Here is a 24,132-nt window from a genome sequence, read left to right as displayed (position 1 = left end):
AACTCTTTATAATTGTGTTTGTTCTTTGTCAGTTCTACCAATTTACTTTCATCATCTATTTTTGTTTTTATTTCCATTTCTAGTATTCTTCTTTTATGGTTATAAATTTCGCATTTCGTCACAATATGTTCAGCACTTTCTATTTCCCCACATTGGCATAAATTGGTGTTTTTTAACTTGTAATTATATAAATATTTATTAAATTCTCCATGCCCTGTTAAAAACTGGGTAGTAATATAATTTGGTTGAATAAAATTCCCGTTTTTGATTCTTGATTTAATGCATGGCAAGAATTTATAAGTAGTTCGCCCTTTTATGCTTGCACTCCATCTTGCTTGCCATTTTGTTATAATTTCGTTTTCTAATTCTTTAATTTTTTCACTATAATTATTGCATGTTGTTTTTCTTAATTTGTGAATCTGAATTTTTTTAAGGAGTTCTAAGTCAATTGGAATCTGCCCTGTTATAACTTGAAGTGCGTCTGTTGACCAGTTTCCATTTTAGTGCACCTCTTTGTATGGTAAATAATTTATTGACTTGGGTTTTATTTAATTTTGTAGCCCAAGCTGGTGCTGCATAACACAGTATTGAAAGGTTTACAACTTTATATAATATTTTTGTGCTTTCAACTTTTAGCCTCCAAGTAGCTTTTGCTAAGTTAGCCAGGTAATTTTGTTTTCCTTCTATTTTTTTTCCGAATGTTCTCAATATGGCTGCTAGGGTTGAAACTGTTACTGATCACTACTCCTAAGTATGTTATGTTTTTTTCCACTTTTATTGTCTTCCCGTTGGGGCTAATTTTTCCTGGTCCGTCTTGTCTCGCTCTTATTTTAGCCAGAAGTGTTTCTCCATCTCACCTCCAGTACATGTCCAAAATGTTATTATATTTTAAATATTTACCTAAGAATTCGATAGAATTGGATTGACAAATGAAACATTGAGTTAATTAATTTTGTTGCCCGTGAGTTTGCTCAAATAATCTTCATGAGTCAACCATTTAAATTGCGCAATGGGTTACCAGGTTGTTTCCTGGAAAATGGTCTTCCTTATCGGAATCAGTTTGTGCCGTGCAACGAATTTGTTATTGACTTGAGACTCATGCTTCACACATTCTTCTTTTTTTAATTTTTTTCATGTAACCAGCAAGGAAATGTATTTTAAATAGGTACTTTTCAGGTTTATACAAAATTGACTAGCCAATGAATTAATATGTGAAACTGTTCCTGGTTGTATTTTCTCTCTTTAAAGTTGTAGAGGTTTGCCCCATTTTGGACTTAACTTTCGTCTATTTTCGTCGAGCTCTACTACTATAGACTTCCGGGACTTTAAAAAACAAAATAAAGTACAGATGTTTTCTCAGAGGTTTGCATTGTTCAGGAATGGTTTTCCTAGGCAGTTGCAAAAGATATGTTGTGTCCTTTCTCGCTCTTCTAGGCATAATCTACTTTTTTCATATGTTAATAGTCACTTCGGTAGGTAGTACTGGTGGATCTCAGGGTTATGTGGTACTCATAGTTAGGCCCTTTTAAGGCCAATCCTTCCTTCTGGCTGTTAAAATATAGTAGTATATTATATTTTTTATAAATATTATTTTCGAAACAAAATCCTCGAACAAAATAATAATCTGATACTTAGAGAAAACATTACTTTAGAAATTATGTAGCAGTAGTTATGTAGATGTAAATGTCTATTGACATGAACTGCGCTAATTAGTCAAATCTGATTTTTTTCCGGACTGAATTATTTTTACATGTGTACAATTTTTTTTAACAAGTAGGTTTTGGGCTTGTGGAAAACTTGATTCGACATGATTGCTATGAATAGAGTGCAGTTGAACTTATGCTCGATATATTAACATGTGTATTCCAGTCGATCCGGCACATGCGTTATGTCAGGGCCGTCCTAAATAAAAGTCCGATCGGATCTGTATTCACGGGTTGCCCTGAGGCCCCGAGGCGAACTTCCACGCTGATTTATTCGTGGAGAGCGTTAAGCCTCAGGATTTCACCTTTGTCACCGAGAAAAGCAAGGCACGTCTGAGCCACGGGGCCTTGCATCAAATCCGTTGGTGGGAAAAAAAATCCACGCTCTTTGGGAGAATCCGTTCGCTGACTTCGTGGCCTTGCCAGCTTCCGTTATTATTTCGAAAACGAACGTATCAAATGTTTGGTTGAAAATTTGAGATTCTGAGGTTTTACTGCTAACTACCTGTTTGTATTTCACTCCTACTTTCATACCTTTAAACTGTTTTAGGTTACAAATATCGAGGCCTATTCTAATTAACTACTGCCAAAATAGATCTCTACAAGTTAAAATCTCCCTCTCCCTCTCACATTTTCTCTCTCTCTCACACTCTCTCTCTCCCATTTACAGCGTGTGTTTTTATATTTTTGGTAAAAGGGGGGTAGAATGAGAACAGAATGGGAGGGCAGATGGAATTAAACAGTAAGAAATAATGAGAAAGAAGGAGTGATAATGAGGGAGAGAGAGACAGAAAAGAAAGACAGAGAGAGAAACACAGAGAGAAAGAGAGAGAGAGAGAGAGAGAGAGAGAGAGAAAAGAAAGACAGAGAGAGAAACACAGAGAGAAAGAGAGAGAGAGAGAGGGAGAGAGAGAGAGAAAGACAGACAGAGAGACAGAGAGACAGAGAGACAGAGAGAGAGAGAGAGAGAGAGAGAGAGAGAGATGGGGCGAAATTGTGAAGGAGGGAAAAGAGAAAGAAAAATATAGAGTTTGAGATTAAAATTAACAGAGATAAAAGTTAGAAAGAAAGAACAAATATTAAGAGTTGGAGAAAAAATTAGAATGAGAATGGGAGGGACAGATAGAATTAAACAGTAAGAAATAATGGAGGAGTGATAATAAGAGAGAAGGAGACAGAAAAGACAGAGAGAGAAACACAGAGAGAAAGAGAGAGAGAGAGAGAGAGAGAGAAAGAAAGAAAGACGGAGAGAGAGCGAAAGAGAGAGAGAGAAAGAGATGGGGAGATATTGTGAAGGAGGGATAAGAGAACGAAAAAGAGAGAGTTTGAGATTAAAATTAACAGAGATAAAAGTGAGAAAGAAAGAACAAATATTAAGAGTTGGAGAAAAAATTAGAATGAGAATAGGAGGGACAGAAAGAATTAAACAGTAAGAAATAATGGAGGAGTGATAATAAGAGAGAGGGAGACAGAAAAGACAGAGAGAAGGAGAGAGTGAGAGAGAGAGAGAAAGAGAGAGAAAGACAGACAGAGAGAAAGAGAAAGACTGAGAGAGAGTGAGAGAGAGGGGGAGAGGGGGCAGTCAGATAGGTAGATAGTTAGAGAGATATCTCTTATATATATAGATAAGATAAATTACAAAAAATGACCATCTTATCAATAATGTTTGAAATTGTACACGTTAAGCAACCGAGTTATCTATTTTTTTAAATATGTATAAGAAAAAAAAATTGAAACATTCAACTTAAGACAAAACAAAATATTTGAATTTTCAATTCATACAACTAAAACATACTCCAACTCTTTCTTAATTGCCAGTATAAAGTTGTTTAATGATGTTCCAACGTTGATGTTCCAATGTTCTGAGTGCGGTTTTCGTACTTTCAAAAGAAAATATTTAAAACATCTGATGGAAAATAATAAAAAACAAACATAAAAACCGTAGAAACATAATTAATAAATAAATTAATATTATGTACTTATTATATTATGTGTTTTTTGTATTCTCTAATTAACTATAATAATAATGATTATTTGGAGATGGTGAGATACGGTCTGGTGTGACGTAGGTTTCAGAAAAACATTTTCTTTATCTTGCCAACGTTTCGATCTTTATTGAGATCATCTTCAGGGCCTTGTGTGGTATGCATTTCAACAAAAAGTAAGTTTTCTGATTGATAGCCTGTAAAGAAAATGTTTTTCTAAAACCTAAAACAAGACCGCATCTCACGATCTCCAAATAATCATTAAATTACGGTCACTGAACACCACACACATATAATAATAACGAAAATTAAAAACTAATTGGTTAGTTAATTTCAAGACATGATAAACTAACAAAAAATTTGTTTAATTCCATTATATTTTAGTGGTCTGATTGACCAAACTAATTCTTTCAATTAATTAATCTTTTTATGTAAGGTTTTGGTTGAAATGAAAAAGTTGGTGTCAAGAGCGGGATCCGAACCCACGACCTTCGGCTAATCTGGTGGACTAACTCTTTGATACTAGTTTTTTCATTTCAACCAAATCCTTTCATAAAAAGATTAATTAATTAAAATCCTGGTTAATGTTTTTATTATCTGTTCTTTTTCTTTTAATTGAAATTAATTTTTTAACGTAAATAAATGCACATTATCTTATAAATTTATCAACAAAAAAAATGTTGGGACGTGAAATATTTAAACATTTTTTTCTTTTGTATAACGTAGAACAATGTACAACATGACTCACGTTAATTAATATGAAAAGTTTAATTAATCATTCAATCAATCTCTCTCTTTCTCTCTCTCTCTCACTCTCTCTCTTTCTCTATCTTTCTATCTCTCTGTCTCTCCCTTTTCTCGCTCTCTCACTTTCACTCCCTCTCTCTTTCTCACCCTCTCCCTGTCTATCTATCTAGTGCCTCTATTTCTTCTGTATTCACCATCGAATGAAATAAACGAAACAACTGGGCAGAATCAATTTCGTACAATGCCATTTTAAATATTAATTTAACTGTGGGAAGACAGGTTGGCCATAATTCTGTCACGTTTGTATCGATGTTACAAACAGAACACGAGGCGTTATTTATTGGCCGTTTGTGTGTGAACACCGGCTCATTACATGCGACACACCTCCTAACAGTAAACCGGATAATCTTTCGACCTCGACTTGTGCGGGTATTCTGTTAATTAAGAAGTAATAGAAGATGCACAACAAAAGTTATTAAAATGCATGAAAAAAGACAAGGCCACGAACATCTATTTTAATAAACATCTCAGGAGCCGGCCAGCTTCCATATATCCAAATGATATATCAACGATATTAAAAGATTCAAAAATTTTACCGCACGATAAAGAACCAAAATGTTTTTCGGTAAAGAAGGAATTGCACCTGTTTATTTCTAAATGTCATGGATGAAGAGATAAAAAAATCATAGGATTGGAGACCTTGACCAGGACAAATCGAGAACCAGAGCTTTAACCATCTCGAACACCTAGATTTTCCTTCAATTATCATGCTTATTAAAGCTTAAATATTTCCTACAGTATAGTTTGTTGACAGTCGGTAACTACATTAGTTGATGTTGTTAGATGCTATATTTTTAGTCATCGTAGTTGTTTGACTCCATCTACAGCTATACCAACTACTCCCAGGTAGAATGGACACCTGATTAATTATTCAATTCCTAATTGCATTATTCGCAAAATAATAAGTTTCTATCTTTTAAATAAAAATTCATATTTTTCAACCTTGTACATGATTAATAATACACTGCCCATGGAAAAAAAAAAATCTACCACCTGGTTTCTGCCCGAAAAAATGGCAAAATTTGAAAATGCAAAGTTTATATTTTGAATCAAAGACCTGCGCTGGATCTCATTTTTTAGAAAATTTTACACTGAAAAAGATGGCTTTTTTAAAACGTTTTCCTAGTTTCAGTCGTTCATCATAAACTCGAAAATTCGGGAACATAGTTAATATGTGGTGATTAATGACCGTTAATCGATAATTATTCAGAAATCGTGAGATGCGGTCTGGTGTGATGTAGGTTTCAGAAAAACATTTTCTTTATCGTGCCAACATTTCGATCTTTATTGAGATCATCTTCAGGGCCTGGGATTTACAAACATTGTATACATTTAACAAATACATTTAGGATGTGGAAAAGTGAATTTATACAATGCAAAATATCCCCTTTAGCATTCGTTAAGAAATTTTAATAAGTTTTCAATTGGTCACCTTCCACTTTGCCCGATTTCTCATCCGTTTTGGAGTTATTCGCGATTTTTGGCCAAAAACGTGGGTTTTTTTACGTGTTCATGGAGGAAAACTCCGATCACTCTCTCTCCCCCGATTTTACCACACAACACCTGTGAAATGGGAAGGAAAAGTTGAATTTCCGTGATGTGGTAAACAAGTGGTTACAGACAGCAGAAGCATTCCGCATCCCAATAGGTCAAAGTAAGAAAAAGTAAGTATTGTCGAATCCCTATTCACTTTTCGAAAAAGTCCTCGAAACAAAAGTTGTAGATTGTAAAATTTTCGAAAACATGACAGCTCAAAATTTATGCACTCTCTAAAATCGGGAGAGAGAGAGAGAGAGAGAGAGAGAGAGAGAGAGAGAGAGAGAGTAATAGGTTTTTGCCATGGGACATTTAAAAAAGCCATTTTGTCTATTGTAAAATTTTCCAAAAAATGAGACCTAGAGCAGGTTTGTGACTTAAAAAAATGAAAAAATATTTTTTATATATATATTTTTTTTTTCAAAGAAAATACGAGCAGTTGCAAAATTTTAATTATTAATTAAGCCTCCTAACTTGTGTATGTGATGAACATCGAAGCATTTTTGTTGCCTAGATTAATGCAACTTTAAATTTCAAGCACTTGAGATTATCGTGTATTTGCCAGATGAAATGACACTAAACCATAAAACATCATTAAAATGTATCAGATAGCTTACAACCTTTGACTAAAGGTTTCTCCTAAAATAAATTATTCGTCATTAGATGTTATTATAAAATGTAAAAATTATTATTTTAATAAAAAAAATAAAATCCTCAAAATTTAAGATCGTTAAAAAACACAATTTAATTTTTTCTATTGCTGAGACCCCCTGTATATTTTATTTTGCTATCCTTTAATTTACTTATAACTTATCTTTGATTGAAAAGACTTTTTTTAACAATACTTTTATTTTTATATTTTTATTTTTTGATATTTATGCTTCGTGGCCAGTGAATCAATAGACTGTGGATTGATCAAACCGTGTAATTTCCGGTCCGTTTGTTTTCGCTGTAGTCGAAAAGATAATTGGGCAGTAGACCTGTTTTGGCTATCGGTATTTTTAAAGTGTTAATATATTTATATTATAATAATTAACATTTTCCTGACTAAGGTTGCAGATGGAATCCTCGACTATCGCTTTTGATGTTGACACAACATTAATCCCACCTGCAACCTACTAACCAACTAAATACGACGCTGCTCTACCACTTGAGATATCGTAACTTAGATGCTCGAGTGGATCGAATTAGGCGTATTTAGCCGAAGGTCGTGGGTTCGAATCCCGCTCGTTTTTCATTTCAACCAAAAACCTTACATAAAAAGATTAATTAATTGAAAGAAGTAATTTGGCCAATAGACCACTAAATATAATGGATGTACGTATAATGTAAAATGTACAACTCCCGTTAAATGGAAGCAAAGTCCATGAGACCTAACTTAGCATGGTTAAATAAAACGTAAAATGTTAAAATAACAGAAGGCCCAGATAGATACTCGCTGCCGTGTTCAAACCAGATTCTCATATCGGTTGGCATTCCTACACGCTCCCTATATACAGCCAAGGAGTTCCACACGTCAATTAAGTGGGACACATCGAGCAACCTTTCTCTACATGAAGACGTTGACTAAAGAAAAGAGAATGAATTATTGCACTTTATGTTCGTTTCATAGTTCAAAAAATCATAAACAATAAACAACTAATCCTATTAACTTCCAATATCTTGATTGTTTATATACATATATAATTTTTTGTTGGGATGATAGGAATTCATAAAGCGTAAGGTTAAAAGTCAATTACCGATGACCGATTAGAGATAGGGTTGTCCCGGGATATATACGAAATTTCTTAGGAAATTTCCATATATGCATGTAATAGAAAATAAATTTGCAAACATATGTAATATGTACGAAGTGTCTGTGTTCATGGCGGGGTTTTGCAAAAGTCCTTCGGGGTTGGGAGGAGGCCTCCATCCGGCGCCCTCTCGACAGCCCTGTTTCGTAAGGAAATCCAAGGAAACCCTAAATCTGCTGAAGCGTTTTGCAACGTTTAATAGGACCGGAGAGAGAAGTCGGCATTCAGCAAATGTCGCACCTGAATCGAGAATTAACTCGGTAAATGAAATAAGTCTGGTTGGTTTGAAACGGTCGATTATGAATATTCGGGTCCGGTTAGTTTCGCTTTTTGTATTCTGTCAGACTCGTTTAAACATTCTCCGAATTTCTCAATGTTTGGCTGTCTGTTACTTAAAGTTTATCATTATTCAAAAATTGACTAAATGAACCATTTTATTTAATTTGTAATTTGATCGTCACCGATTATTTTCATCTGCCTAGCCACGCTGTGTTAACCAGTCAGGACCATTTCAGTACTTCGTCATTATCAGTGATGACCAATTGTTAAAAAATGAACTGAATAAAAATGTAAACCGCCCTATAAAAGAAGAAAGGCACAAACAAGCCTCGACTAATTTTTCTCTTTTATAAACAACTCACACATCGAGACCAAACACCATGAAAGATTTACAAAAAAAAAAGTAAAAATGTAAAGAGGAGTCACGTTTAGCACGGGACAATGTGTAACCGAAGGAATAAACAGTGAAATTCAACGTACACATCGAAAAAAATTTTTGACAACCTTCATACATATTCTTATGAAACAAGGACAAAATGAATAACTCCACCAGGGAATACTAAGCTATCATATGTACAAAATTTTTATGTAAATTTTGTACAATTTTATCTGAAATTTTATTAGAAGCCAAGACCTGCAATATAATCAGATCTGACAATAAATAAACAAACTTTTAAATTAGATGTAACTAACATGTCAACGAGTAACAACATACAAGAAAATTATTTAATTATCGGCTCTAGAAAGAAAGTATTATTGCTTTGTAGTATTCAGGATGTTACCGAAGCAGTCGACCGAGCGTGGCACCCCAGTTTCCTTGTTAAGTTCAAAATTATTAACCTTACTACTCGTCCTGAAGTCCTTCCCCTCAGATAGCTAGTTTAAAACAAGTATCTGCTCCGGTTTTTCACATATCAAGCAAATCAAAGCTGGCATTCCGCAAGGAAGTATCATAAGACCACTTTCTTAATTCTTGGTTCTAGAAAGCAAGCGTTATTGCTCAGTAGTATTCTTGAAGTCATGGAAGCAGTCGACCAGAGCGCCACCTCCGTCTCCTTTTTAAGTACAAAAGTATTTTTGCTTGCACCTACTATCTCATCCTGAAGTACTTCCCCTCAGATCGCTGGTTCAAAGTAAGAATCTGCTCCGACTTTTTTCGCAACATCACAATATTCCGCAAGGAAGTATCCTAAGACCATTTCTTTAATTCTTGGTTCTAGAAAGCAAGCGTTATTGCTCAGTAGTATTCTTGAAGTCATGGAAGCAGTCGACCAGAGCGCCACCTCCGTCTCCTTTTTAAGTACAAAGTATTTTTGCTTGCATCTACTATCTCGTCCTGAAGTCCTTCCCCTCAGATCGCTGGTTTAAAGTAAGAATCTGCTCCGACTTTTTACGCAACATCCCAATATGATCTGGCGTTCCGCAAAGAAGCATCCTAAGACCAATTCTTTATACAGTGTGCACTGCAGGCATACCCAGATATTCCAATGCACAAACTCCGCGGATGACGCGGCAATCCTATCCCCAAACTCCAACCCTACCAAACCATCAGATGCAACGTAAGAAAACCTACCAATACTGCCCGATACACTCGGTGGTGGATTAAATTAAACGACTAAATAAGCCTACACGTGATAGTACTTATGTTCAGACATTAGACCTACCAACCAATGCACATTAATAACAAAGTCCCAACCAAATCCGCTATCTTGAGTTACTTCTTAGATATTTGAAACCAATGTACCAGTACCTCTTGGACGATCTCAATATCTGGGCCGAAATCTACATTAGTACTCATTCGACCGATTTGGACAGTAGTCGAGCTGTGGGACAAACTGCCCCATCCAACGAATCCAATCCATTTAATCCACAGCCCTCCGCCACATCCTAATGCTCCCTTCTACGTCACGAATCCAACGATTCACAAAGATCAAGGCATACAATTCGAGGAGGATGAGATCAGAACACTTTTCTACCATTTTTTCACTCCAAGCTATCCATCCAACTAAAGCTCTTTCCTCAACACCCCCACCCTAATAATCCACCATGCCGTCAAAAATGTGATGGTCTCTTAACCTCCTTCAACGACCCTGTCTTAGTATAACTAAAAAACAGAAAATATCAGTATTGACGGCCTTCTCTTCCACCGCCTCATGTGCTGGCAGATATATACATATACTAATTGTTCAATTTATATTATCACAAAAGAAATAAATAAAAAATCCTTTTAATTATACAATTTTAATCAGAAAGGTCATAAATTCAATCATGTGACGTATAATTTACTTAGACCAAGGCGAACTTACCTATGTAATTTGGTCGTTAACTATCATTTTGGTCTGCCTATCATTGCTAGGTTGGTATATCAGACGGATTTTGGTATTAAACTATTTAATGTAGGGCGGTTCTGTTGTTTTGCCACATACTGCTTATGACTGACCAATTAAATTGTTAACGACCAAATTTCCTCGCAGAGCACGCAGAGGAATCTTAAAACTTACCTATGCTTAAAAAATATGACTTATTTTAGTGAAAAAAATTAGACTGTCGTCAAAAAACTACTTGACCGAATATAGATAATCTTCAATTAAGGTTTTTAGTTGAGATAAAAAAGTCAGTGTCACGAGCGGGATTCGAACCCACGATCTTAGGCTAGATACGCCGCTGCTCTACCACTTGGTATCTCAGTGAAAAAACCTTAATTAATCGAAAGATATTAAATGGTCAAGCGGACCACGAAAACTAGTAAATTTAATAAGTTAAAATGAAGTACCTTCACTAAAGCTCTCCGTGGCCATTTTATTTGTCGCCGAGAATCAAATAGATTACACGACATTTGGAAAATGTCAAAAAGAAGAAAAATTCAAAAGGTGGGATTGAGATGGGAAGTTAGTGTCCGAGTGGATCGAAGTCACGATAGCTCAAGTGGTTGAGCAGCGGCGTATCTAGCCGAAGATCGTGGGTTCGAATCCCGCTCGTGACACTGACTTTTTTATCTAAATTAATTGAAATACATTAATTGGTCAAGCGGACCACGAAACTAGTGATTTAATAATATTCAACATAAACTGAATTTAAATGACTGACTTCAAATGCTACGACTTCAAAGCAAATCAGTATTAATTGGTTAAAAATAAAAAATAATGCATCGTTCCTATTTGTACTAGTACAGAAGAAAGTCTTGTTAGCACAGCGAGGCCAGACGTTCATGTTCGATGAGGACTGAATTGATAATCCCATTATAACTTCAATATTCCAGCGACGTATAAATTTAGAAACTATGTCGAGAAAACTGTCTAATAGCTTACACGACACTAATACAGTCTGAGGAACTCCAGTGTGATGATTATGTCACCCTAAACACAAAAAACGACACAGGGAGAGGGTTACAACTAGACTGTTTAGTCATGGATAATGCATTGACTCATTAGAAACATAGAAGGTTCCAATTTGAAAAAAAAAAATCATCGACAGAATCCTTTTTTCCCTCACAAAATATGATTCCAGCTCTGTGGAGAAAGAAGTCCCCTGGACTATTTTTACTCCTTCAGGCCAGTACTGACCACTTTCTATGTAAGTAACTCATCTAACACAGAAATCTGTTAAATGGCTCCTATATACTGATGTATAAATTTCTAATTACAATTAAATTATAATAATTATTCTTGTAATTATTTTATTAAATCTCCAAACACAACTCTGTTATTTTTCTCTCTCTTTTTTCTTACTGCATTCAGCTATTTTATGAAAAGAAGGGATCAAAAACATGGTTAATGTAGGCTAAAATTCAATTATATCAGATTATAAATAAATCCTTTTATTTAACTTGCTATCGTTAAGTGAATAACTTGACAGCAGGGAGTTGTTCAGTGCCTCAAAAAATAAATTATACAAAATCTTTTAACAAAATAAAACAAAAACAACATCTTCTATCACAACATAATATAAATATAAAATAAAAACTTGTGTACTTTCTTAGATGTAATTCTAATCTAAAATATTACCAAACCCAGACAATTTTTTAAGTTTTCAAATTTCATAAAATTGGTAGAATTGTAATTAATCCTTATTTTATAATTTTACGAAAATGTAAAGGCAACAGTTGATAGAAAATTATAGTAAATATAAGTACAAACTCTAAGTAAAGAGAAATTCAAAATATGTTTGTGTAAAGTATTGGTTGAAATGAAAAAGTTGGTGACATGAGCTGGATTCGAACCCACGACCTACGGCTCAATACGCCGCTGCTCTAACCACTTGTCACGCAATACCAAATGTGATAATAAATAATGTTCTAAAAAGTATTTCATCTGAGAGCAGTTTTCGTACTTCAAAAGAAAATCTCTAAAACAACTTATGGAAAATAATTAAAAACATCATAAAAACATAAATTAATTAATATTACGTACTATTCATATAATGTGTTTTGTATTTTCTAATTAACTATAATAATAACGAAAATTAAAAACTAATTGGTTAATTAATTTCAAGACATGACTAAACTAACAAAAATTCTATTTAATTCCATTATATTTAGTGGTTTCATTGAACAAATTATTTCTTTCAATTAATTAATCTTTTTATGTAAGGTTTTGGTCTAAATGAAAAAGGTAGTGTCACGAGCGGATTCGAACCCACCGAATTAGCTGAAGGTCGGGGGTTCGAATCCCTATCGTGCCACCAACTTTTTCAATTTGGGGACCGCGGTAGCCGAGTGGTTAGCATGAGAGACTCTCACGCCGCGGTCGTGGGTTCGATTCCCACCGTCGCCCCTGGCCCTTTTTTCCCGATAACCCCAATTTGAACACACAAGAAAACGTACTATGGCTAATATGCAAGATCATAAGGCCAATTAAAACAAAAAAAAACAAAAAAAAATTCAATTCAACCAATACCTTCACGATAGCTCAAGTGGTAGAGTAGCGGCGTATCAAGTCGAAGGTCGTGGGTTCGAATCCCGCTCGTGACACTGACTTTTTTATCTCAACTTAAAACCTTAATTAATTTAAATGAATGTTATTAATTGGTCAAGCGGACTACGAAAAATAGTAAATTTAATGTATATTCATAACCCTAAATACTGATTATGAAAGTTTAGTGCTAAATCCGCGATTTTGCTATAACAAGTTTTTTTCTTTTTATTTGCAATTTCAAATTAATTGATTTAGTTTTAAATTATATTTTGTTTTTTACCTCTTACGCAAAATTATACATTTTAAAATCTACCTAACTACCTGCCAAATATAATTTTACATAACTTATTACATTAGTTAAACGGTTTAAAACTTTTTTTCCAACAGCAGAGGCTAACCTTCGAGGTGCCGATGTTTTTGAAAAAAATCCCATTTTTAAGTATGTCGGTTTCGAATGCAGGACCGCTGGATTCGAACCGGGACCTTTACCTTAAAGCGATGAGCGCCGTGTCAAGGCCTAAACCGTTACGGCCACCGACGCCCCCACATAAAAGTTTTTAACGAGTATATTCTGGATGACCATAATTTAAGATATTCCACCCTGAATAATAATTCCCTAAACCAAAATAGATTGTGCCAGTGTAAAATAAACTGATATCAATTGATTTATAGGCATAAAATGTCTCAAAACTCTAAATTTATACGTTATAATTAAATTTTTAATTTATTTAAACAGAGTAGCACAACAGACCTTACTCAGGTCGAGGTGCAGTTAGTCTTGTGACCACCACTATTATCACTATCCCTATCCCTATAATAAGCCAAAAGGCTGCAGTGCTTAAGAAATAAGAATTGCTTCCTAGTATACTCATAATTTTCTCAAATGAAAAACCGTAGGCAACTATCAAACAATAGGTTTATCATCCCGCAGACCTCAGGAGGATATCTCAAATTCAGGATCAGCATGTCAAATCCTGCGCATACAAATTTCCCTCTAAAATATTGAAAATTTGATTTTAATTAATACTTTGAGTAGACGAGTTATGTTAGAACTCTGTGAAAGAATATTTTTGGAAGAAATCTTTGAATTTTCAACGGATGCGGATTGAGTCTGTTATTATTGGGAAGTGTTTAGAACGAAAACGCTTTTAATAACCCGGACGTTTATGATCGATCCGTTTTGTTGTTTAAATAATCAAAGGGTCTTCGTGAACGTTAAACCCTTGGGGAAACTATCGCGGGTAAGCAATCCAAACGTAAACATGTTTGTTTCTCTTGGGCTTATGTTTATTCGGCGGATAATCATCGGCCGACCGGGAATTGGTCGTATACCGAAAAAATATTTTCAGTAAAAAACCTTATGATGAATAAAAATGAAAAAATAAAAAATAAACGAGGGAGGGAGATGAACCAGGATTATCTCATTCTCTTTTAAACACGTCCTGGCAATTTGTGACCTTTTGATTAGCCGTGATCTTCACGGATGTTTCATGATGATTGGCCATTACGGCCGTGTTGATTGATATTATTTTTGGATCCTTTGTCTTCCTTTGCTATGAAATCAAACAAGATCGGGTAATTACTTGATTCCCCTAGGATTTCAATCCAAGTTACAACTGGCTAGGGTTTTTGTAGTTTCTGTTTGATTGCCACGTATTATTCTTCATCTTTAGTCTGTTTTGTCGAAATAAACAAAAACTGACACGTTTTGAAATAGAAAATGTATTTTGTTTCTTCTTCTCCCGACCCTTTCACAATCCCACAATAAAATTACAATCCGTCCCTTGAACAGAGAAATTCTCATTGAGTGTTTTGTCCATTATTTATTGGGTTGTCCAGAAAATAATGCAGGTTTTTGGATATAAATTAAAAACAATTAAATAAACAATTTTATACATTTTGTTTATTAAATACCCTCATCACTCTCAGCACACTTCTCCCGATGGTGCCAACTTTTTTATACCCTCTGAATAGAATTTTGAGTTTTTATTATTGTACAAATTGTCTTGTTATACAAAAATATATCACCAATACAAAATGCATTTTATATCGAGATTTTCACTTAATCGAAAATTTTCAAAACAGTTTTTAGTTAAAAAAATCTCTTCTCGTGGTTAAAATAAAAAAATTTGAACTTATTGCACGACCGTTTTTAGTGAAAAAAGCGTAGTAATATTTTGGAATAATTGTTGTTTCAATTCTTAAATTCAATTTCAAGAAAATTTTGAACAGCGAAATTGTGCGGATATATTCTTGATAAATAAGTATCCTAAAAATGCAAAATACATTTCACGTCGTTCTTATGACCTAATCGAAAATTTTCAAAGCATTTGTGAGTTAAAATTGCTAAAAAGAAGTTTAAAAAGAATCAAATTGGATATTTGTTTTCCGGATCCGAATATACCAATTTTTTCTCTGATTGTTTTTTTTTCTCGGAAATTAACTATGTCCTACGAATAAAAAATACATTTTATGTCGATGTTTTGTCCTTAAAATTTTGAAATGCACTTTTTGTAAAGTCGTGGGCATTTTCAGAATAAGTGAGATTAACAGATTGAGATTAAACAGATTAAAAACTGCACAGCAAAGCCATGCGGATTAATTATTGAACAAAAATATACCAGGAATGCAAAAGCAATTTATGTCGACATTTTCACCTATTCGAAAACTTTTTTTTATACCCTCTGAATAGAATTTTGAGTCTTTATTATTAACAAACTGTCTCGTTGGACAAAAATAAATGTATTTTATATCAAGATTTTCGTTTAATCGAAAATTTTCAAAATAATTGTTAGTTAAAAATCTCAATGGTCAAAATAAAAAACTGAACTTATTGCATGAATGTTTTTACTGTAAAAGAGTAATAATATTTTGCAATAATTGTTGTTTTAATTCTTAAATTCAATTTCAAGAAAATTTTGAACAGCGAAATTGTGCCGATATATTCTTGATAAATAAGTGTTCTAAAAATGCAAAATACATTTCACGTCGTTCTTATGACTTAATCGAAAATTTTCAAAGCATTTGTGAGTTAAAAATGCTAAAAAGAAATTTAAAAAGAATCAAATTTGATTTTTTTTTTTCAGGGTCCGAATATACCAATTTTTTCTCCGCTTTTTTTTGGAAAATCAAATATGCCCTACGAATAAAAAATACATTTTATGTCGAAGTTTGGTCCTTAAAATTTTGAAATGCACTTTCAATATGATAAAATTGGACATGGTTTATAACCATTTTTTTTAAAAGTCGTGGGCATAAGAGTTCGTTCAGAGAATAAGTGAGATTAACAGATTGACATTAAACAGATTAAAAACTGCACAGCAAATCCATGCTGTTTAATTATTGAACAAAAATATACCACAAATACAAAATGCTTTAATCGAAAAAATTTCAAAACAGTTCTTAGTTAAAAAAATCTCTTATGGCCAAAATAAAAATTTGAACTTACTGCGTGACTGTTTTTACTGTAAAAAAAAAGAGTAATAATATTTCGGAATAATTGTTGTTTCAAGTCTACATTTTAACAATGTCGAAAACTTTAAAAAAATTTAACAGTTAGAAATTCCATTCCATTATTACATTATAAAATTGAGACTAGGTTTCGGGTCAGTTTTGGTTTGAAGTTTTGGTGTAAAAAAAGACAGAAATTTTCACTTGATTAACAAATTTGAACTTGATTCAAGACCTTTTTTGTAAAGCAAATTAGATATCATAGTCTGAATTAGTTGTTACAGATTTCAATTTAAGATTTTAACACCTAAACCTTCCGTAAAATTACAATTTGTTCCTTGAGCAAGTCGCACAAAATTCTTACTGAGTTCTTTGTCCATCATTTATTGGGTTGCCCACAAAATAGTGCAAGTTTGTTGTTATAAAAAGTAAACAATTAAATAAATCAAGCTTTTAGAATTACCCAAGAAAAATTAAAACATTGACTAAAAAACTTAATATTTTATTAATTCCTTTTAAATTTTAAGATTCCATTTTAAGAAATTGCGACTTTCATAAAATGACTTTGCTTTCCTAAGAAAAGCTTTTATCACCACGATAACAATGAATCACACATTATTAATAGCATAGGAACACATGTAATCTCAGTTTTTATTCTTTCTTAAAAAAAAAAATAATTTAAAAAATTTAAACCATCTACTAAAGAAGCCTGGTAGGTCTTTAAAGTAAATTGTGAATGCCTGGATTATTTGAACACCATCTTACTATTCTACTGTCGATTTGGAATAAACAATAAATTTAGTAAATGCACAGTATCTTTACTAATTTAAAATAGTTTATTAAGACAGTGTAGATTTAAAAATATTGAAAATTTCTCCCGTAAACTTTGTCGAAGCGGGTGTTCCACAAGGCAGCCTCCTTGGTCTCATTCTATATTCCGTACACATTGCAGAAATTCCTGTCATTTATAATACTCCTGTCAGTATATACGATACTTTCAAATTTCCAGCAAACCCAGACCCAGTAGTGGCCTTCAGAAACTTCAAAGACGATATATATATATATATTTTGGAAGATTGTTCCAAGAAATGGAGGATCAGGCTCGTCAAAACCAAATCCCAGTAGATAATGTTAATAACTAAATTCACTAATTTCGTGGTCCGCTTGACCGATTAATAGGTTACATTTAAGTAAGGTTTTTAGTTGAGATTGAAAAATGGCAAAAAGGAGGGAAAATTCAAAAGGTGGGGTTGAGAAGGAAAGTTGGGGTGTCCGAGCGAATCGAGGTCACGATAGCTCAAGTGGTAGAGTAGCGGCGTATCTAGTCGAAGATCGTGGGTTCGAATCCCACTCGTGCCATTGACTTTTTTATCTCCACTAGAAACCTTAATTAATTGTAATATATTAATTGGTCAAGCGGACCACGAAATTCGGTTCGTGTAATCGGATTGGATTCTCGGCGACAAATGAAATGGCCACGGAGAGCTTTAGTGAAGTATACTTCATTTTAATTCATTAAATTCACTAATTTCGTGGTCCGCTTGACTAATTAACATAGTACAATTAATTAAGGTTTTTAGTTGAGGTAAAAAAGTCAATGGCTCGAGCGGGATTCGAATTGAAAAATGGCAAAAAGGAGGGAAAATTCAAAAGGTGGGGTTGAGATGGGAAGTTAGTGTCCAAGTGGATCGAGGTCACGATAGCTCAAGTGGTAGAGCAGCGGCGTATCTAGCCGAAGATCGTGGGTTCGAATCCCGCTCGTGCCATTGACTTTTTTATCTCAACTAAAAAACCTTAATTAATTGTATTATGAACAAAAATGAACTAAACTTTTAGAAGAAAATGGTCTTATTTGGTTATTTTGTAAAATTAATATATCAATATCTTTTATCAACTTTATTTACATGAAGACCAAGAAACAGATAACAAGTATTTATTTTCAAATAACTGTCAAAATCGTAGAAACTAATGCCAAATATTTTCATTACACTTGCAATAGTATGAAAATAAAGAAACGCATAAAAAAATATGCGAGACCGGACGGACGTACATTTGATCAGAAAGCTATTATGAATCCGAAAATAGCCCAAACTTTCAGAATAAAGTTAATAATTTATAAATAATGGTGGTATTTGACATGTTGTAAAATAATATATCAACCTTTTAGTTATCTCTTTCATGGCGGAACTTGGCGGGTATGTTTGTATTAACAAAATTGAAGCTGAGTTAAAAACTAGTTTTTGGTTCTAAAAAAACGTTAAAATTGCTTTATTAAAGTTATAGATATTTTAGATAGAACCTTAAGAATGAAGAAATAAATGAACAAAGCTGTCTTCATAGCGAGGCAAGCGGATTCTTGCTTTATCTGAAAACTATTATGAATATAAAACATACATAAAATTGGGAACGGATGTAGGTGGCCGCAACGACAGCTCATCATTCTAAGGGTCCTGGGTTCAAATCTCACCGCCCATGAATTTCACCTCAACAAACGGACTTTTTTTAACACCTGAACTCCGATGGTTGACCAGCAGTAAACCCGCTTAAAACAGTAAATAAATAGAGAAATTATTTTCAAACTTGTATCATCTAACACTATTTTTTGTAGAAGGACGTGAAATAAAATCAGCACAGCGAGACCAGGCGGACACATTTACACGAAACGCTTAACGTTTAATTCATGTAAACTTTGTTTTAAAACCTTCAATCGGATTTTTTTTTTTTAAATAAGCGGCCTTAAAAAATGTTTCAGACGTGCAGATAAATTCCTAAGAGGTTAAAAATAAAAAATAATTTCACAGCGAGATCAAACCGATATCTTTTTGATACGAATATTGAAAATGTAAGGGTTTTTAAGTTATTAGTTGTTTTTTTCGTAATTTTTGAAAATAAAACTACAATCGAATAATTTCAAGAAAGTTTTAAACAGCGAAATTGTGGGGATACATTGTTGATAAATAAGTATAGACTAATTTTTTTCTCCAATTGTTTTTTTTTCGAAAATCAAATATGCCATTAAGTAAAAAATACATTTTATGTCCATGTTTTGTCTTTAAAATTTTGAAACTTAACAAATTTTGAAACACTTTCAGCACTATCAAAATTGAACATGGTTTATAGCCATTTTTTGTAAAAAGTCGTGGTTATTTTCAGTGAATAAGTGAGATTAAACAAATAAAAAACTGGACAGCAAAGCTATTCAGATTAATTATTGAAAAAAATAAACCATGAATGCAAAATGTTTTATTTTCGACATTTTCACCTAATCGAAAAATTTCAAAACAGTTCTTAGTCAAAAAATTTCTTCTCATGGCCAAAATATAAAATTTGAACTTATTGCAGGACCGTTTTTACTGAAAAAAGAGCAATAATGTTTTGGAATAATTGTTGTTTCAGTTCTACATTTTAACATTGTCGAAAAATTTAAAGCATTTAACATTGAGAAATTCCATTCCATGATTATATTATAAAATTGAGACTAGGTTTGTAGTCAGTTTTGGTTTTTAAAAAGGGGTAAAAAATAAAGAAATGTTCACTTGATTAACTTAAATCTGAACTTCATTCATGACCTTTTTTGTACAAACAAATGAAAGATCATAGTCTGTATTGTTATGTCAATTTAAAATTTTAACATCGAAAACTTCCAAATCTGGTCTGAGTTGCAAATTCCTTCTCAAAATCACATTATGAAATATAATAAAATTGGGACTTGGTTCTTGGTCATTTTTGGTAAAAAGCGAGTTAAAAGTCTACACAGCGGAACCCTGCGGATGCATTGTTGATCAACAATACACCACTCTACAGAATACATTTTATGAAGAAATGTTAACATTATCGCAAACCTTCAAAGTAATTCTAACTTAAAATCTCTTCCCATGACCAAAATGTAAAACGTTAACTTGGTCAATTGTAACTTTTGGTAAAAAAAAGAGAAAAAATCACAGCGGAGCCATGCGGATTGTTGATCAAAAATACACCACTCATACAAAATACGTTGTATGTATGGATTGTGACATTATCAAAAAAATCCAGACTGCTGAGTTAAAAATCCTCAAAAAAATCCAGAGGCTTAAATATAAAATTCGAACTTGTTTAATGATCTTTTTTGTAGAAAAAAAAAGATTATAGTGTCAATTAATTGTTGTTTCAATTCAAGATTGTAATTTCAGCAGTTCTGAGCTAAAATTCTCTTACCATGACCAAAATTAATTCGGTTCGTGGTTATTTTTGGTAAAAGAAACAGATAAAAATTTGCGCAGCGAAACCTTGCTGATAAATTGATCAAAAATATTCTACTAAAATATTCTATTAAAATTCCAAAGACTGCTGAGTTAAAAATCCTTTCCAGGGGCCAAAACATAAAATTTGAACAAAGAGATGATATTCTCAATTAATTGTTTCAATTCAAGATTTTAATTTCATCGAAAAGTTTCAAAGCAGTTCTGAGCTAAAATTCTCTTACCAGGACCAAAATTAATGTTAACTCGGTTCATGGTCCTTTTTGGTAAATAACTTTTCAATACAGTTGTGATTTTAAAAATCTCTTCCCACGACCAAAATTTAAAATGTTAACTCGATTCGTGGTCTTTTTTTTAGAGAGAGAGAGAGATAAAAGTCCGCACAGCGAAACCATGCTGATAAATTGATCAAAATACTCTTCTATGGCTAAAAAATTCATTTCATTTGATTTTAGGTATATTTTAACCTTATCGTAAACTTTTCAATACAGTTGTGAGTTTAAAATTGCCTTCCCATGGCCAAAATTTAAAAACGGGCATTTGGAAGGTAAAAACACAGCGGAACCACGCGGATACCTTGCTTATTAAGCAATCACTCATATAAAACACATTTTATGTAGCGATTTTAATATTATCGAAAACTTCCAAAGCAGTTCCGAATTAAAAATCCTTTCCAAAGTCCAAAATATAAAATCTTTGGTTAATTGGCCTTTTTCGTCAAGGCTAGATGAATCGTTATTTTAATTTAAGATTTATATGACTGAAATCTTTCAAAATAGTTATGAGTTAAAAATTTCTTTTTAAGATCAAAATTTAGAATTTAAACTTGGCTGATTTTTTTTTTTTTTTTTTTTTTGACAAAGTAAGGAGATAATAGTCTGAAGAAATTGCGAGAAAAAGATTTTAACATTATCGAAAACTTCCAAAGCAGTTCTAAATTAAAAATTCCTTCTTAAAATCACATTAAATTGGCATTTGGTTTAAGGCTATTGCTGGTGAAAAATGGATATAAAATTCTGCAGCGCGGAACTATTCTGATAAATTGTTGATAAAAAAACAGATACAAAATAAATTTTACTTCGAAACGTTAACCCCGTCAAAAACTTTTCAAAGCAGTTGTGAGTTAAACATTCCATCCAATGCTTTAAACAAAAAAGTTCGACTTGACAAAAAATTATGGCTAAAACTCTGCTGAGTGAATAGTGAATATGGAGATCGAGAAATTATAACAATTCCCACATAAATTCACGCATAGCATGTTTTAAAGGTTTATTTATTTTTAAGCTCTGCATGCAGAAACATGTAGAGAAAATATGAGGACACGCGAATAACCAGATACTCAACATGATCTGATTTTACCGATGAACTATTACAAACTAATGGTAAAAATTATAATACATGACCGTAAATTGTTGACACAGCGAAACCAGGCGCATGTTCGAACACAATTACAATTAAATAAGATTTGAGGATTTACAAGAATAAACACTAGAGTTTAATACAATTTAAGTTAAAAATAGATTCTGATTATTAGTTGAACTATCTTACTTAAAATTTCTTAATTGATCATACAGACAAAACATAAACAGGATAGCGAGATCGTGAGGGCATATTTAAAATATTATTTATCTTTTTAAGGATATATAATAATAATAATAAAAGAAACGGGGCTAGAGGAATAAGAAGCAAAACTAAACACGTAAACAGAGAGCCCAGAATGTTTATTTTTGCACAATTTTAATCTTTAAAAGTACAAGAAAATGTCACGGCCGGCAATTTAGTAAAACCGCTTAAATTTTAAGTACGGATATCGTTTGAACTACGGATAAATTACATACAATCGGTAACCTTTTAACGACTAATGGCATGCAACGAGAGAATTCTCCGAGTCGCATTAATTACACGCTGCCAAAGCCAAAAAAGCTCTGGTACTCCAACGAAGACGGTAATTTGCAATAATAGATCAAGGCGAACTCAACAATGAGCATCATGGAGTAACGCTTAAAATTTTGCAATAGTGGGCCGATTCTAAAAACAACGATTTTATAGGGGAACAATACTGGAAAAATATAATCTGTGCTGAAGGTGTCAGATAAAAATGAACATGTGGGGAATTTTTTTTTGCGTTTTGGCTGTTTTCAAAATTATGAAAAAATTAACAGTTTTCAAGAAAGCACAGGTTTAATAAAATATAGATAAAAATATCTTTAGTGTGTGGTGATTAGTGACCGTTAATCGATAATTATTCAGAAATCGTGAGATGCGGTCTGGTGTGATGTAGGTTCAAAGGCCAACGTTTCGGTCTTTATTGAGATCATCTTCAGGGCTCAAGGTGTTTATTTTCTGTGTAATTGTGCCATTCTTGCGGCACTCTCAACACGACACGCAATTCGCATTTCTGAATAAATATCTTTAGTGTTAAAAAAATAGGAAAAAGTATTTTGCTTTAAGAAAAAATTTAACAAATTCCAACGGGGTGCGAAAATATCCAGTGGTAATGACATTCCCTGAACCACTAATCTCAGAGATTATAAAGAGATTTGCTGTTAAACGAGTTCGGTCGGCCCATTAAACAGAAATGCCTACATCGTCTTTTAACAGTAAATAACCATCAAGGATCGTATTTTACGACCGGTAAAAAAAAATTGGGGGAAAAATATCACAGTGCGGATGGTAAATACAAGAAAAAAACACGTACCTAGGTTGTACAAAAAGTGCCGGTTTTGCCGTGTAAGCAGTGTCGTAAGTCGCGGGTCCGAGTTGACAAAGTGAAGCACCGACTTCGGTTGATACTGAAGAACTGAGAGCGAAGTGAGTCACTGCTGGCCGTGCTTCCTCCGGCGCCCCACCACGGCCGCACCGACGCCTTTTCCTTTTGATTAACCGCCGTTGGGTCTTCTTCAATTTTACGGTCTGAGCCAAGACGAGACGGGCCCTGTTGCATTTTCGACCTGAGGTCATCGGGGATTTTTTAAAAAGAGGCTTTGACCCGTTCGTTTCCGAGCAAGAGCGTCCTCCTATATCAAAATCCGGAAATTTTCTAAACAATTTAAATTCGGCTAGACTGTACGTTGTTAGTCTGCAAGCCTCAATAATTATATTTTATTTAATAATTATTATAAATAACGAAATATACCCTTTTAAAAAACAAGTATTTACATCAATAGAATATCCGTCTGCTTAGAGTCAAGATTACTGATAAAATATTGATAAAAGATTATAAAATAGCCAATAAAATACAACAATATTCTCTGTTTTATAACATAATTAGAAAGAAAAAGAAAACAAAAACCAAAAAAAATTAAATTAAAATAATAATAATTTCTTTCAACTAATTAACAATTTACTTTATGTAAGATATTGGTTGAGATAAAAAAGTTAGTGTCACGAGCGGGATTCGAACCCACGACCTTCGGCTAAATCGAGCA

The 24,132-nt window shown here is 33.2% G+C and overlaps 1 protein-coding gene across 1 annotated transcript in view; it reads right to left on the bottom strand.

The window, feature by feature from the left end:
- LOC106664775 (probable serine/threonine-protein kinase nek3) overlaps positions 1-23,644 on the bottom strand; it is a 50,409-nt gene extending 26,765 nt beyond the window's left edge. Inside the window, exon 1 of the mRNA XM_014390768.2 lies at positions 23,403-23,644. The gene's annotated coding sequence lies outside the window, so the exon portion shown is untranslated. The remainder of the gene's footprint in view (positions 1-23,402) is intronic.
- Between the last annotated feature and the right edge of the window lie 488 nt (positions 23,645-24,132).

The sequence above is a fragment of the Cimex lectularius genome, unplaced genomic scaffold, assembly GCF_000648675.2.
Source record: "Cimex lectularius strain Harlan isolate CLEC.00 unplaced genomic scaffold, Clec_2.1 scaffold52, whole genome shotgun sequence".
In the NCBI taxonomy this organism is placed as follows: domain Eukaryota; kingdom Metazoa; phylum Arthropoda; class Insecta; order Hemiptera; family Cimicidae; genus Cimex; species Cimex lectularius.
Note: the sequence above shows the minus strand (reverse complement) of the source record. Positions and strands in the feature narration are given on the sequence as shown.